Source organism: Telopea speciosissima, chromosome 9 (assembly GCF_018873765.1).
Source record: "Telopea speciosissima isolate NSW1024214 ecotype Mountain lineage chromosome 9, Tspe_v1, whole genome shotgun sequence".
NCBI classification, from domain to species: Eukaryota; Viridiplantae; Streptophyta; class Magnoliopsida; order Proteales; family Proteaceae; genus Telopea; species Telopea speciosissima.
The window spans coordinates 50,386,409-50,404,087 of NC_057924.1; positions in this window are offsets into that span (position 1 = coordinate 50,386,409).

The following is a 17,679-nucleotide window of genomic DNA, read 5'->3' on the forward strand; positions in this document are numbered from 1 at the left end:
TTCCAAAGTGAAGGAAAAAATATTTATATATTAATGAACATACCTGGTTTATGCTATTAAACATATAAAATACTATAAAAACTAGTAAAAGTCCTTATTTATTTTTATAGAAATTGACATTGTATACAAGTTGTTAACACCTGAGAAGTGGGAACCTAAGTTTTTTTATTTATTTTTTTTTTTTTTAATGAAATAAAGGTGTTTACAGAATCCAAATCAAGTATCAATGTTTCTAGACCAATCCTATTATATATAGGTTGGGGTCTTAATGAATTTAAGCTCCATTAATTTCTAGGTCTCTCAAGTGTATACAATATAAGAAATATATATTGATTGGATCAACTTACCAAACATATATATATATTGAAAGGACCATATATATTCGTACCAAGAAAAAAAAAAAAGACCATATATATCTCTCTCTCACACATATTTCAATCAATTGAGCTAAGTCCCACAATTATCAAGGGGTCTCTCTCTGACTTATATTAAGCAATTGAGCTAAGTCCCACAATTTCTCCCTCTCTCTCTCTGTGTCTCCAATTTGGATCGCCTACGGCACAGCTGCCCGTCCTGTTTGTACTGCGTAGACATAGGGTCACACGCAAAGATTGCCTTATTCCTGCCCAAGCACCTTGCCCGAGTGGGGATAAGGCGGTCTTTACCCTCGGCACTGTGTCTGCGCAGCACAGGCAGGACGAGCAGCTGCGCCGTAAACAATCTGAATCCTCTCTCTCTCTCTCTCTTATCAACCACTTGAGCTAAGTCCCACAATTATCAAGTTCTCTCTCTCTTCTATCAACCACAATTATCAAGTTCTCGCTTTATCTCTCTCTGACTTGCATCAACCAATTGAGCTAAATCCTTCAATTATCAAGGTTTTTCTTGTAAAAGTATTCAATTTCTTGAGCTAAAACCACCTCCAAGTGACCACTTAATGGAACACTATTTTTTTTTTCTTGGTTTGACTTCATATATTTCTTTTCCTCTGCAAGATATATAAAGATTGGGAAGATGACCCATTATTCAATGAATCTAACTAAACTTAAAAAAGTAACATATATAGTAGTCTAGGATTTAGGTAAGATATATTCTACAAGCAAGATATGGTGAAGCTAATGTGGGTCTATCCCCAATGGTTGTCCATATCATAGAGCCCACATGAGATATCCCCAAATCTAAGTGCATTGTATGTGCTTTAATCCTTCATTATTCAATCATTTTGTACTTTTCTAAGTGGGGTACTCATTCCCGTGCAATAGCAACGTTTTAGGTTTATGGCCTTAGGATTCAGCTTCCTATTACTTCATTCACTTATAGTATTTACATACAGAAAATGAACGCAAACCGGTGTTGCAGCGCAGCGTGTATCTGTGCGGTTGCACCCAAACACAGCCACGCACGAAATGACAAGCGTCTTCTCTAGCGATCTGCAAGGGAGGAGCTCCACTCTCAACTCTAGCAACATTCGAGAGCAGAAAATGATGACCTAAGAAAGCTCCACTCCGGCTCTGCTACTGCATCTCCAAACCGGCGACCTGCGAACCTCCACTATCCTCTTCGGTGATCTGCGAGGGAAGAGCTCCACTCTCAACTCCGTTGAAATTTGAGAGAAGAAAATGACGACCTAAGAAAGCTCCACTCTCCACTCCGGCTATGTTGCGGCTCTAACTTCTTCAAACTGGCAATCTACGAACCTCCACTATCTTTTCCGACGATCTGCGAGGGAGGAGCTCCACTGTCCTCTCCGGTGATCTTTGAAATACGAAGCGGACGACCTATGAAAGCTCCACATCTCCAATCCGGCGATCTTTGATATGCGAAGTTGACGACCCAAGAAAGCTCCACTGTATCAAGGTGTTCTCCAGGTCTAGTTGAGTTTGTGGTTTTAGAGGTAACAAATCTTTGAAGAATAGAGAAATCTAAAGAAAGAATAAAACAAGGGGAGGTCTGGAATTGCAGGTGGGGGTGTGTGAGTCCCTGGAATCACAAGAGTGGCATGTGATTAGCTGGAATTGCAGGTGGGGTGTGTGAGTCCCTACAATCATAGTGGTTGTTCGGTCCCTGGAATCGCAAGGGTGGCATGGGTGTGTGAGTCACTGGAATCTCAGGTGCGAGTGTGTGAGTCCTTGCAATGGCAGTGGTTGTAGGGATGTGTGAGTTGCTGGATTCGCAGGTGGGGGTGTTTGAATTTCAAGAGAGAGAGAGAGGCGGTGGAGAGACTAACCTTCGTCGAAGAGTGGCTGGACAAGGGGAGGTCCACCGGAAAGTACAATCTTCTTCACTTTCACCGGAGATGGTGTGTAGCAAAACCCTAAACTTTAACGTTGGCACCCTATTTGAAAATCAATTTGGGGATTTTCGGTTTGGAGAGGATATAATAAGGGTAAAAATGGTATTAAAATTTTATCATTTTTAGTTCATTATATAATAAGGGTAAATATGTCTTTTACATTTCAAAAATAACACTTCACTAACACCGTCAACCTTCATAGGTATAAATGTAATTATTCAAACAATGTGAGATTTTTTGTTAATAGTTGAAACACGAGGGGAGGTGCCTGAAATTTGCTCATTTTTATTATTTTCTTCAGTTTAAAAATAAATAACAAATCACCTTGTGAGAAAGGGTAAGAAATGTTGTAGGTTCATAAAACCCTTCCCTTTATATATTTTAAGGGAAACTTATCACATGGGGCTTTTATTATTATTACTTCATAAAACCCTTCCCTTTATATATTTTAAGGGAAACTTATCATATTGCGCTTTTATTATTATTACTTCATAAAACCCTGCCCTTTATATATTTTAAGGGAAACTTATCATATTGCGCTTTTATTATTATTACTCACTCTCTCACTCTCTCACTCTCTCACTCTCTCACTCTCTCTGTCTCTTTCTCTCTCTCTCTTTTTTGGTTCCTTATAGATGATAACATTCTTTGCACTCATTGATGTGCCGTGGAAAATTAGTTTGTGGGAATCCTTCTTTTATCCAAGAGTGTGGCCTATGCTAGCGTCTCCCTATATCAAAGGGTATCAAAATCAAACCAAAATTGAATCAAGCCGTTTACATTGAAATCAAGAAACCTAATAAATGGTTTGATCTTGGTTTCAAAATTGATACTGTTTGATTGAATGATTTAAATTGATTCGAACTGTATAAATCCATTAATATATATACATAGTAAATTAAGTCATTCATGATTAGAATAAACAAATCTCACTAAAACATTAAGAGACATTCAAACTTTTTGAATTAAAGGTTAAAACATATAAACAACTATGTATAAATTTACAATTAAAAACATATAACAAGAACCAATTCAAATATGTTTACATAGTTAATAAAAAAGTAAAAGAAAAAGAAGTCGTTTGAGTAAAAAATAAAAATTTTAATAAAATAATTTAAAACCATTTAAAATCGAATCCATTGAAACTACGTAAAAAAATCTTGCACCAAACCAAACCGAACCATTTAACCAGGTAGCTATCTCTCTCCTGCTCTATGAAATAACATCTCTATCCCTTGATGGAAGTAGAGAGATAGACCCAAAGAATGTTGACCAAAAAGATGAACGTGGTTGTGCATGTAGATATGTGGTTTGAAGGTGGAACCTAAGACATGGGTTATCGGAGTACATTTGCAATTCCAGTCACCTCATCAATCGGTTGAATTAAGATATCAATCATCGAGGTCTCATTGTCAGGGTGATAATATTTCAGAGATTCATCCTGCCCATAAAGAGGGGGCTTGTGAGAAAGAGAAAGTTTCTTCTTTTTTTTGTTTTTTTTTTATTTTTTATTATTTTTTTTTTTTTTTTTTTTCTTGAGCTTATCATCATGAGTAAGCAACAAATCTTTGATGCATTCTCGAGCCTTCTCCTCCATATCTAAAGTATGACATAATTTATGTAATGAGTGAATATGAATATTTGAATCTCCAACCTTGCCAGCAGTGATCATCACATTTGAATGTTGACTTTGAGTCGCCACATCATCATGCTTATCCTCATTTCCTTTTTTATTTTTATGCTTTGATAAACTTATCCTCATCTCCTTGTTAAAGCCAAACTTAATATCAGAATCTAATTCAATCAAATATCTTTTTTGTATTAGTACACATTTCATGTATATTTATATATGTGTATGTATAAGTACTCTCTAGATAATATTAAGGATGCAAGTGTGGCTTTTTTGTAATTTTTCTTCTTTTTTCAAATTTTTTTTTTTTTGGGGGAAGAATGGAGTAGATTATATTAATAAAAATATGGGAAAATATCACGTACCTCCCTTGCGGTATGACTTATGTACACTTTTACCCGTGAGGTTTGGAAAATTCCACGTACCTCTCCTGCTTTCCAAACTAAGTAACAAAAACACCCACTTCGTTAATTGCAGACGTTAAACGTTAGAATTTTGTTTTAAATGGCCAAATTGCCCTCAGCTTCTTCCCCAAATCGTTTCTCCAAAACATGAAACCTAAACCCATTTTAGGTTTCAAAACCCCACTGCCGCCTTTAGCAGCGGCCAAACCAGAGGGCCGGCCGCCAAACAGTGTTGATCTCAGGTAGCATTTCACTAGGATTTCGTTCAAAGATGAAACGAAATCCACATCCAAAGATGAAACGAAATCCACAAACCTTAATTGAAAATACAAATCTGCAGCACCTGCAAGTCTGCAGATCTCTCCTTAGTCCTAAGAGTAGACGAGGTTGGTAAGAATCTTAAGTCGTCGTTATCGCTTAAGGAAAGAGTTAGGGTTCTAGATGCGCATGCAAAAATTGAACCATGACTGTCTTTCAAGAAAACATAATTGTAGAAGAGAAACTACAGAAAAGAATGGAGTAAAAAGTATGCCTGATGCTTAGCCTGCAAGACGTCCCAAACCTCAAAACTGAAAAGGGAATCTGCTTTACGGAAACTCGAAAAGAACACAAATCAAAAATTTTAGAGCTCAGAGAAATAGGGAAAGGAAACAAATAAGAACGAAGCGTACGATCCTTCTCTGGTTCCCCAAATTTCAAAGTTCAAATTGAGCTTCGCTCTCCCTCTCTCTGCTTGTCTTCACTTCAGTCGTCGTATGGTCATGGACAACGAATTGTGTGATAGACAAACCACAGATCGTTTTCTTACAAAATTGAAAATCCGAAACTCACAGTTGGCTTCACTCTCCAAAACCCTAACTTTGTCCGCCTAAAACCCTTCTCCTCTTCTTTCATTCCTCAATTTCAACCTCCGTCGAAGACCCTAGCTCGCGAATTGAGAAACGGTGAGGGTTTGGGAGATGGAGCGAACAGGTTGCTAGAAAATTTGGGGAAGTCAGAGAGATCTTTGAGATGGGTGGTGAGGCACCATGGCCGTGGCTGGCGCCGATAAGCAACGATCAAAGGGGATTTTCCCCTGTTTTCCTTTCTGGTTCCTTATTTCACCTTCAGGATTGAAGGGTTTCAAACCCTAAACAATTTGGGGAAGAAGATGGGGGTAATTTGATCATTTAAATCAAAATTCTAACATTTAACGTCTACAATTAACGGAGTGGTTGTTTTTGTTACTTAGTTTGGAAAGCAGGGGAGGTACATGGAATTTTCCAAACCTCACGGGTGAAAGTGTACATAAGTCATACCTCAGGGAAGGTACATGATATTTTCCCTAAAAATATTAAAAGGAATTACATTCTGTAGAAAACTTTCCCTCCGGCATCTTCCCGTACAAGGAAAATCAACTCATCAGGAAGATTATCGATGCGCAGATGAATCTCATTGGGAACACTGAGCAGGCCAGCCAGAAAATCTGCACAAGAGTTCAATTCTCGTACATGATGCACAAAGAAACAGTGGACAAAGGAATCCCTTAAGGCGCGAATGTCTTCAACCATTCCAATTGCAAACCAAGGGACTTTAAAGTTGTCGAGGAGCGCCTCAATCACAACCAGAGAATCAGAGCGGATTTGAACCAGAGTAAAACCCATGGAATTGGCCATTGTAAGCCCGCGATAGATCGCCATCAGCTCCATTCTTAAAATGTTATCATCTTCAACCGTCCCAACAATGGCGAAAAGCACTTCCCCTTCTTTCTTCTTCTTCTTTCTAGCTTGGCCAGTCCATGCATCTCCCTTCTCCCCCCCCCCCCCCCCATGGTCTAGGCCAATCAGGGTCAGCCTGGCCCGACTCTAAGGGTGGGTCAGGGTTGAATTTCTGGCCCTGAATCAAGGCTGAGCTGGGCCTGGACCCAACAAAGAAGACTCAGGGTTGGGCTGGGATTTTAAAATGCCCGACCCTATTGCAGTCCTACTAGATATTACTGTGCACTCTCTCAATTCTGAGCGGAAACAGACAGTGTTAATTAAAAATATCATAAAAATAAATGATTCATAGTTATCTTGTGATTTTGAGAAACATCACTTCCATTAGAATATGGATAATTATCTAATAAATAAATAATAAAATTATCAAAAATAAAAAAAAACCCAGCTAAGCTACACAGATCATATTGTACAACATCTGGTGGACCCTTAAGCAACTAGGCAGTGGCTTCTTATATGTCCCACTAAAAGATAATACATGCACGAGTCTGTGGACTATATCTATGTGATTCACATACAAAATCCATCCCCATCCAATTCAAGCCGTTCTGCGAAATGACTTGAAACAAAGGTAGGTAGAATGAGGTTGTCAAGCTATCAACTATCATATAAATCTAACTGGCATCTGGACTCGCCTCTATGAGAGTATTCATTTCCTTAAATTATTGGGTAAAATGAACAGTACCTGATCGTGTGACATAAAATGATCACCTTGTCCCATGAAAAGGCAAAAATTCCACTCCTATGATGTTTGTGTGAATGCTCCCATTGGCCTTAGCGCCGTGCGATTAGATAGCATTTTCTTGCCCAAAATATTATTTCTATTAAAGCATATTATATGGCTCTAGGTTACTTCTCACTAGCTTTTACTTGGAATCTCATGAATGTCTACTTTTTTTTTATGCCGTATGAATGTATAAGTAAATATTCATTCCTCCCCCACACTTGCAAATTAATGATTATAGAATAAAGTTCTCTGCAATGGAGGCGCAAGGTGCGCCCAGACACATGTGGGTGGGCGAAATGACCGACCCACTCCTAGGATGACCTAAACCTCACCGATGTCCCGCTCCATGTGTCTGGGCACAGCCTGCACCCAGATACGCTCCTGGACAAAGAACATGCGCCCAATGAATATATACTACTTATACACATCTAAATAGGAATAGTTAAATAAGTAACTTTAAGGTGTGACCCTGTTCAAATCCGATTGTTGTTGTAAGTTGAAACCCACCCTTCATTTGACTATGTACAAGTTTGGACAAATTCGAATCTTTTTATCAGTTTTATGAGAAAAATATCAACCACAATATCACAGTGAAGTTTTTTGGTCTCTGTGGAGGGAGTGTACCGTCCATGCCCAGACACAATGGGGGTTGAAATGATCGCCCCACCCCTTATGGAAGATGGAAATCCCACTTCCCCTAATAGGCTAATACTTTCGGATACACTCCCTTACAGAGAACGCTCCCCCTTTTCAATGAGTTGGAAATGATAAAACTCGTTGGAGGGAAAGAGTGAATAGTTAACTTAATATTTAATGGGTCTCTCTTAGGGCTACAACAGGGTCAGGTTGGGTTGGGCTTTTCAACCCTGAGTCCCCTTAGCTGGGCCCAGGCTCGACCCAACTCCAACTCAGGGCCTAGAAAATCCAACCCTGACCTACCCTTAGGGTCAGCCTGGCCCGACCCTGATTGGCCCTGATCATGGAGTTGGGGAAGGGAGAGATGCATGACTAGACTGAGTTGGGTTGGGTCGGGGACAAAATTACCAATTTCACGTAAAATAACACTATAAATAAAATATATTATTACTTATTATCTTCATATTTATAATATATTCTATAACAAAATACGTGTGACATTTGACGTTTATAATATATATAGTATATCAATACATATAATATAGTATAACTAAAACAGGGTCGGGCTCAGCCCAAGGCCTCAACCCTGGCCCGACCCGATCCTGACTCAGGGCCAGAAATTTGAGGGCGGGTTCGGGCCGACAGGGCCAAACTTGCACCCTTACTCTCTCTTGACCAAAAAGATATTTAATGGGTCTTATGCGAAAGATAGACAGAAGAGAGAGTGGATTCCATTGATAAATTACCCGCTATTATTTTTTTTGGGAGAGCATTCTCTGTGGGAGAGTGCAAGGGTCACACGTACATGGCAATCGTTTGAGAGTGCACATTGGCATCTCAAGTGTGGAATTTTTGCCTTTCATGGGGGGCGACAGTGATTTTGTCCCACACTATGTCTGGGCATGGCCTGTGCCCCCCCCCCCCCCCCAAGAATATTTTCCCAAAAAGAGAACACCAACCAGTTGCACAGCGCACTCTGCCCCTGTGTCACGCGAAATGATCGCGACACCCCTTGGAACCCCAGAAATGACCAGGGTGCGATGGTCATTTCATGCGCCCTTGTGTTAGGGCACATGGGCAGCATGTCTGGCACAATCGGGTGGTGTTCTTTCTCCCTTTTTTTTTTTTTAGTTAAATTACCCCACGTGGCGGCAAAATTAAGCGTGTGGCGACTAAACATGAATAAAAAATTTGCATTCATTAATTGAATTAATTTTAGTAATCTTTGGGACTTTGGATCATCTGCGGCCTGAGGTTGAGCGGCCATCATGTTGCGCTCAACTCACAGGCCGCCACATGCATTTCATGCCGATCCAATGGTTGATAGACGAGCTCCTCGATGGCCTAGCATTGTTAATTTTGAAAGACAATTTTGAATTTTGAATTGAGCTTGTTTACCAACCATTGGATTGGCATAAAATCCACGTGACGGACTATGAGTTGAACGTAACATGATGGCTGCTCAAACCCAGGCCGCAGACGAGCTCGATCCGATCGTTGGTGCCCTAAGTCATTTAATCCTTTATTTTAACCTAAATAATCATAAATGGAAAAAAATGGAAAAGTTAAAAAAAAAATTTGACAAAAAAGAGGGAAGAATTTCTTGCTTAGACTCACCATCAGGGTTTTAGTAATTGATATTGGGATAGGTATCGGTCTTGGTTGATACCAATCCGGATCGGCTCGTATTGGTCTAGATGGGATAGTTATACCCCTAAATTTAAATAAAAATTAGTTTCATTTATATTTTTACCCTTGATCAACCCCTGGATCGGTATCATATTGGTTAGGAATTTGTATTGGCTACCGATAACGATACCGATACGAAACAACGGATCCGATACTGAATCCTTACGCTCACCATTGGTCCACTATTACTTTCGTCAACTGGGCCAGTTTGACCGATTGATAGGACGACTTTGACCGTCTCAGGCTCCGACCGTAGACCGTCTGGTTTTACCCGAACGTCACCATTCCTTCGTGGCTTCGTAGGTGAGAAGACAAAACTGACAAGCTTTCAGTCCAGGTTCCAGGTCCACATGCACACGCTTACACCCATCCATTCCTCTAATCCTCTGTGGCTAGCGCCTTTTCTCGGATAAAAATACGTATACGTAACACAACTGAAATGTCCCTTCCGTATAGTCTACTTTGGATATCTTAATCTGACGGCTGCGATTCGTCCTAGTCTGGGAAAATTTTGTTTGTTCGAGAAAAAATCCTCTCCAATGACATTTAATTACGAGAGTCAATCTCACATCATCCAAGAGGTGTGGTCCACCATCCGTCGATCAGATGATTAAATGTCATTGGAGAGGATTCAGACCCGTTTGATACATGCCATAAAAGAAAAAAGCCATACTCATATTACCATTAGATTCTGAACATTTATTTCAGTTTTAATTAGCCAATGGAAGAGGTTTGGGCACGATGCCGCTCGCTTTCCTGGAGAGCTAGCTGTTGTGCCCAATGAAATGGATTGGGGAGGACAATGAGGTGGTGCTGTGCCCAGCCTTTTTTTATCCTTAACAAGTTTTGTTGAAAATGATTAAGGCCTGATTTGATATGATTTCTATTTTAATTTCCTAAGATGATTTCTATTTTGAAAATTGTTTGATTCGATTTTTACACCTTATTTAAGTGAAATAAAAATCAAATAGAATAAAAAATTTTAAATATAATTCAAGCATTTTAAACATTGAAGACAGTAGTTTTTGAAAAACAAATTGGATTGACTAGATGAATTTGGGAGCCTAGCACCTCAAAGATTGAGCTTTTTATTTTTTTTTAATTTTTTTTTAGCAAATTGATTTTGAGCTAATAAATCTTTTTTTTTTTAGCTGCCATTTCACTGCCGTCAATGCTAGATATGCAATGTCCATTTTCCATCGATTTCAACCCATCTATGTCGTCTATGATCTAATGATCTATAAGCTAAGATACTCACTACCTAATTAAATTTTAGATTCGAGCATCATCTTTATCATGTTTTTGCCTCTTAGAGCTTGCGTGGCTCCTTCACCTGGACATAGAAGTATACGAAAGTACTGCATTGCTCTTATTGAAAAGTGAGAATTCCACTTAGGCCGATGCTTGCGTGTGCACTCCCAAGCATTGGTTAGCATGTGTGCAGGTTATAAAGGCCCAAACAATAATCTCTTTCTCAAAATTATAATTACAAAAAAGCAGAGAGATGGTTTTCCATGCTGTCAGTGTGAGGAGGAATCTGTGTGTTACATCAATAGATGTCTTGAAAAAAGTATCGTCTATTTGGGATTCACATTTGTAGAATAGATGTGAGAGAATAAATAAAAGAAGAGAGAGGGTTCACTAAAAGGTAGCATGGCCCTTGCATCAAAGTGGGGTTAATGGAAGTATATGCAAAAGTATCAACAGGGATGGGATTTCTATATTTCATAGGAGATGGGGTGGTCATTTCGTGTCATTTTTTTTGTCTAGGCACAAGGGTCACACTATTTTTTAGGATTCCTTTTTCCCATAAAAAGTAGAGGTGTAAATGAATAGCCGAAATTCATTTCCGTATCCATTTAGCATTATCCGAATTCGTTTGAAAGCTAAATAGATGCGGATATGGATAGGCTATAGCTACCGAAAAAACTATATTTACATGTAAACGGATAAAATATCCGATCCGTATCCATGTTCATATCCGTTTAGTACTATCCGAATCCGTCCGATTACTAATCGAATGCGGATGCGGATATAGCACTATCTAAGCCGAATCCGGTCCTTTTACAGCCCCAATAAACAATCATGTAAAAAGGAAACTACACACCGATGGTGTGGCAAACCTTTTCTTTAAAACAAAATAAACGATTTAAAACGATTTATTTGAAAGTATGGTAAAGAAGGATGGGATAAAAAAATTACCACGCAAAAATGATGACATGCCAAACAGGTGAAAATACATTTGGTTAGATTCAGTTAGAAAGGGATAGGTAAAAGGTAACATCAGGGAGGAATGGTCCTCCTTTACCCTGTTGTTTTCACGAAAGGGACCCTTCGAAATTGGTTTCTTTTCAATCCCTTCATCATGTCCACTTCAAGACACATGGAAGGTGTGTCATTTTTTTTTTTTCTGTGGTTAAGGGAAAGTGTGTCATTAAGATTGTATGACAAATGGACCGTTATGGAATATTAACATTTTTTAATGGTTTTTTTTTTGGTAAATTTTAATGGGTTTTTCTTCTTGTCATTATGTTGGTGACAATTGATTTTGGACAAAATTTTCCTCTATCCATGGAGGACGGTTCACCCACCATCCTAGGGTTCGCAAACCTTTACTAAGGTAATGTATGTTCCAAAATACCCTCCTAATACCCATTCCTACCGTCTCCTGCCCCTCGGTGAATGGAATCTCATATTATATGAGATGATTGAATTTAAAGTAGAAATTTCACAAGTGATTAATCTTGACCGATCCCTAGCATGATATCTAATATGACATTTGCCACCTCACTTTTCCATGTGGCAGAATGAGAAAAATGATTAAAATGTATTTGCACCATCTGTGGTGACAACAAGATTATGCCTTTTCTAATAGACAGTTAATGATATTCTGTGAATATTCAAACCCCAATCATCAAATCGAACAATTGGACATTAATTACCTCTAACATTATTTGATGATCAGTAACATGAATAAGACAAAAAACAATTAAATGAAGGTTTCAAGTTCTAAATATACCATTAGAGATGTATAAAAAAAAAAAGAACAACGGATCACGTGGAACCTGCACCCAGACAAAGGAGAATATAAAATTATCCCCTCAACTCGTATAATAAAAAATCCTATCCATATTGATGCCACAGTACACACTCTTATTGACCTCCGCACTGAAGCATGGGCCACGAGACTAGGCAACAATCTCTAGCCCTTAAATATATTATCCTTTGTTTGAAACCCACCGGGTCCCATGCAAGCCCACTCGGGTCAATGGGTTTTTTTAGTAGTAGTCAACCCAAGAAGATATTGAGGATGCGGATCCTCTACTTCCGAGCTGTCCCTATTTTCGTGTGTTCCACACACAGTAAAGTGAAAAAGACCGCCTTACACCCGCTCGGGCAGGGGTAGGGCAGTTTTTTACCACATTACTGTGTCTGAGGCGCACGGCGCAATATGGGCAGCTCGGCAGTAGAGGGATCCGACCCTGATATTGAAGGTGGGTTTCATGTGCTCTATCTACAAGTTGGAGTTGATTTGACTCCATATTACCTTCAGCCTTTTTTATAATGGAAGTAAACCACCAACTGCATTGGCTACTTTTTCAAATGGTTAATTCATTGGGCTTGTGACATAAAAGTCTACCACTAGATGTCTTTGTATGAGCTTTCTTAGTTCAATATCAAATTAATGGCCACCATTTGTTGGATTCCCACTTAGCTAAATTTAGAATTTAATCCAAGCCATTTAGAGAAGTCATAGCTCATGGTTTAAATTATAGTGGACTTTATAGTTGTGCTTCAATACGACAATCAATTGAGTATTGATTCAACTTAATTATCAAAGAAATATCTTTTACTAATCATATGATCATAAAACCAAAGTTAAGGTGGTTTAACAATCATAAACCAAAATATTAAGGTGAACTAACAATGTTTAAATGATTCTACCAATTATATGATTAAACTTTTTGAAATGGCATGAAAATCAAAGTTCATAGGTTTTAACTTTCAAATGTAGCTCCAAGAAGCACTAAATAAGCATATGAAGTTTTAAGATTTCTTACCCTCTTTTTTTATTTTAATAATTTTGCTTCTCTAATATTTGAGGAATTAATTTGATTAGGTTGTGTAAGGTTAATGTCCATCCATTTAAGCATTTTTTTTTTTGCAATAAAATGCATTATGTAATCCATTAATCATACTGGAGGTTGCTAGTAGTCAGATTATAATCTGTCATAAACAAACTATTCGCAAGTATCGTTTTTTTTTTTCATTATTTTTTTTTTATGAAAATACGTAAGTGCCGCTATATTCATTCACAAACAGGTTTTTTTTTTCTTCTAAAGATATAATATTCCATACAGGTATACTGATACATTATATTACAAATGTCATGTGTTAAGTAGATCAAGTAAATTTTTGAGGGCAGACCTCAGTGCAACGGTATGGTTGCTCCATTGTGACTTAGTGGTCGTAGGTAAACAATCACTCCGCAAAGCGAGGGTACTATTGCATACATATGACCCTCCCCACACCCAACAATGGTGGAAGCCTTCGTGCATTAGGTACACCCTAATCTATTAAATAAGTGTTCCTTACTTATATAGAACTATCAACTCATAATTGACTCTTTTTTTTCCTTTTTTGGTTAGTCAAATTAATAATTAGAATGGAAATAAAGGATAATGTAGGGGTCTAATGGAATTGTTGGGTAGAATATATAGAGAACTATCAACACATAATTGACCCTTTGTGACACTTGATTGATTAGTATGTTAGTCAACTTAGTAATTAGAATGAGAATAATGGATAATCTAAGGTTCTAATGGAATTGTTGGCTAGAATAATTTACAGATTTCTGTTCTTTTACATGTGAAGTAAATAAATGAAACTTACAGATTTATATTTATATACAAAAGATTAGGCAGAATTTCTTGACTTGATCTAACATGATCCACCAACCCTACCCTTTTTGTTTTTTTGGTAAAGCCAACCCTACCCTAACCCAACTAGATAACACATTGTTTCGGTTGGCATTATACCTGACCAATTAATAAAACCAAACAAATCCAAGTTCAATAAGGAATTTCCTAGTATCCAAACCCCACAACTTTACCCAAGATTAGGGTTGGATTTCTCAACCTGCACATAATTTTTGCCTATTTTAGCTTTTGGGGGGTGGGGTGGCAACCTATTTTGACTTCTTGCCTTGATGAAATGATGATATAGCTATCTTAATATTTGATAGGAAGGGATTGATGCAGTCTAGTTTTGAAATCTCTTTGGTCCCTTTTGATAATAAGTGAAGAAAGTAAAAATTTTAATTTGTAACAAAGTGAAAAAGAGTTTGAAAAATGAAAAAAAAATTCATAATGCAATGTTTGATTAGAGGTAAAATATATATATTTGTTTATTTTTTAACTTTTAGTTATTCTCATTCCAATTTGGCCAAATTGATCCCTTCAGTCATATAGTTAACAAACAATGAAACTAAAACCAAGGAAGGTCCCCTCCCATTCCTCTTGATAATAGAGGCATATAGGGGTTCCCTCCCTCAACCATGAAGAAAATACAAAGCCAAGCTAATATCTATGACCTATTATCTTCATCTTCTTCTCCTCTTTTTTTATCTTAATTTATTTCTTTCTTTTGGATGATGATAAAATATATCAATGGCTGCTTAACAAAAAGGCACTACTCCTTATAATCAATGTTTTGTTAGTTGTTTAAATTAATTTTAAAAGTCCGGTATAATTATTGTATGGGAAGAACTTGTTTAACCACCCCGTTTTGATAAACTTATCAAAGTGCCTTATCCTCATCGTGCCATGTGGAATGATGAATGAGCAAATTCTAACCATTGGATAGATAGTATATGGGATAGAACGGTTAATTACTGTCCAATTTTAGAGTCTAATTTAATCAAGGGCAAGAGATCGCTGCTTGGTCATGTAGGTCTTGCACCAACACAAGGAGGCAATGAGAGCGTGTATATGGGCATCTGCTAGGATGAAAGTTTTTATTTCACGGAGGATGGGACGGTAATTTTGTGCAGTCTTCTGTCTAGACTCAAGATCCACAAGAATAGGCAGCGTTCTTTTTTCCTTTAATCAAAATTCCTCATCCATATTGGTATGCATCCCATTGTTGTCCATGCACGTCTACAGTACTGCAACCATAATTGTGCACTCATCCCATAATCCTGAATTTTCATCTTCTATTTTTCCGCTTGGTAAATCTGATTAGATTAAAATTTTATATATGACTAGGATACATTGGGGTCTACGGTCTACCTGTTCACAAATTTTGGGTTCCATTTGATTCCCTTGTGACATAAGTAAAGAGATATAGGATCCACAAATGCGTTTTGGGTCCTTGAAACCATGTTTTCAAAATGAAATTACATCAATTGATTTAAAGAATCGCTTTACTATATAATCTGATTTGAAGTAAAGCTTTTCTAAATTTGATAGAAAAATTACCATATCCTGCTTTTTATTTTATTTGTATAATTTCAAGAACTAGTCTTGTTAGGTGTGGTTTCTTGGAAACTATTTTGGAACAAGAACAAAATTTTGACAAAAAAAGAGTGATTAGAATGCTTTTGTACATCCCTTGTAGGCATTAGAAAGAAACAAATAGTTTCTAGTTTTCCTATTTCGAAGAAAATATTTGATGTGATAATTGCACGTGGAATAAAGGCTGACTATAGGAAAAAGGTTATTAACATAACATGAGCAATTAGGACAAAAAAACTTCACTTTCCTCACTAATTCAGTCTCTTGTCATCAATTGTGAAAACATGACTAGTCTTACAATTAAACTACAAATTTAACCAGTAAAGAAGAGAATCTCATTGATAGTAATACATGTTGTATTTATTCAGGCAGCATTTGGTACCCATATCGGGGAACAGTTATTCTATTCTTTGGTTATGCGGGAACACAAAAACACTTGAAAATCGTCCAACCTAAGAACCGAAATTCTCCCGTTGCATCCTTTCTGAGAATCCCTCGCAATTGAAATCCCCTCAGCTCCCACCTCTCAACCTGAACTCGATCTCCCATTGAGCATCCCTCACTGAGAATCCCTTTCGTGTTCAATGGAGAGAGATTTGTATAACTTGCTAGTCCTTCACAAAGAAAAATCTAATGCATAAATTTATTTCTAAGATTTAACTTGTATAAATATTTGTAAAGATGCAAGTTCTTGAATGAATTTTGAATTTTTTTTTTTTAAAGATACACCTTCTCAAATTCCTCCTCTCTGTTCTCTTGCATTAAGGGTGGAGTTAAACAAATTAATAGGTGATGAAATGCAGTTATCACATTAGATTTGTGGTGGTGCATGTGCTTAACTCTCCTTTTTAGTTCTATGGAGATCCTAAAACTTTTAGATGAATGCGAGAGAGTAGGTTGAATGCTTTGTTTTATAGTTCAAACTTGTTCATTCATTAGGTCTCATTAAAAACATTTTAGTAGATATTTAACAAGATCAATAGGTTTGAACATTCAAATTTTATCATTTTAATCCATATTTTATGGTTGATCTTTTAGTTTTGTTAAGAAATATCCTAGAAGCTGATTAGTAATGGCCTTCATCCAATACTCGGTAGAACTTATCTATTTCATTACAGGGCTCCAATTCTATAGTAATTTTAGACAAATGCCTCTACTTTCCTAAATTTCATAGATATAATGAAATTTTCATAATTATTTCAGGAAAGTTGAATAATAATGGCATTTTTTGTAATTTTTGATTATGGTGGTGTGGGTGGTAATGACATTTACACAATTATTTGGTTTAATTATGATGGTAATGACATTTTTGTAATTATTGGTAACAATGTTAAAAAATTGTTCAAAAACAAATTTTACCAAATGCCATTACTATTCATTTTTTTTTGTCTTGGAAATAGTTTTAGAATAGATTTACCAAACGCTAATCTAGAGTAAATGAATATAGTTCTAGAACAGAAACAAGAAAAGATAATTCTGTCAAAACATCATCCTTAAAGTAAGTAATACAAACTATTGACTAATAATTTTTATAATTATACATAAATATAACATATGTCATTTTCATTAATAATCATGTAAGTCTATTAAATATTAATCATTTAGATTAATTAATGAAGCCCAATAAATTACTATTCTTTTGATTATGCTAGATGTGCAAAATTAATGTATGACATCACAATATTTCTACAACATCCAATCAATTATGGTATTTGGTAGTTGGTACATAATTTATTATAAAAAGTGAAATTAATTTGGTCTTTCCTTCATTAAAAAAATATTAAAAAACATATTAATAGTTAATACTTATTACAAGAGTTATTCATTTAATACATCATTAAATCCAAGCTCACCCACCCAACAAAAGTTTTCAATCATTACAAAAAAAAGAGAGGAGCAAATAAGAATACATATTGAGGTCAACTAGGGTGTGTTTGGAACATCCACACAATTGAATTAATTGATTATCTAAACAAAGATCATTGATTTAATTGAAATTTTTTGAAATCCAATCAAAACCCCACTAAA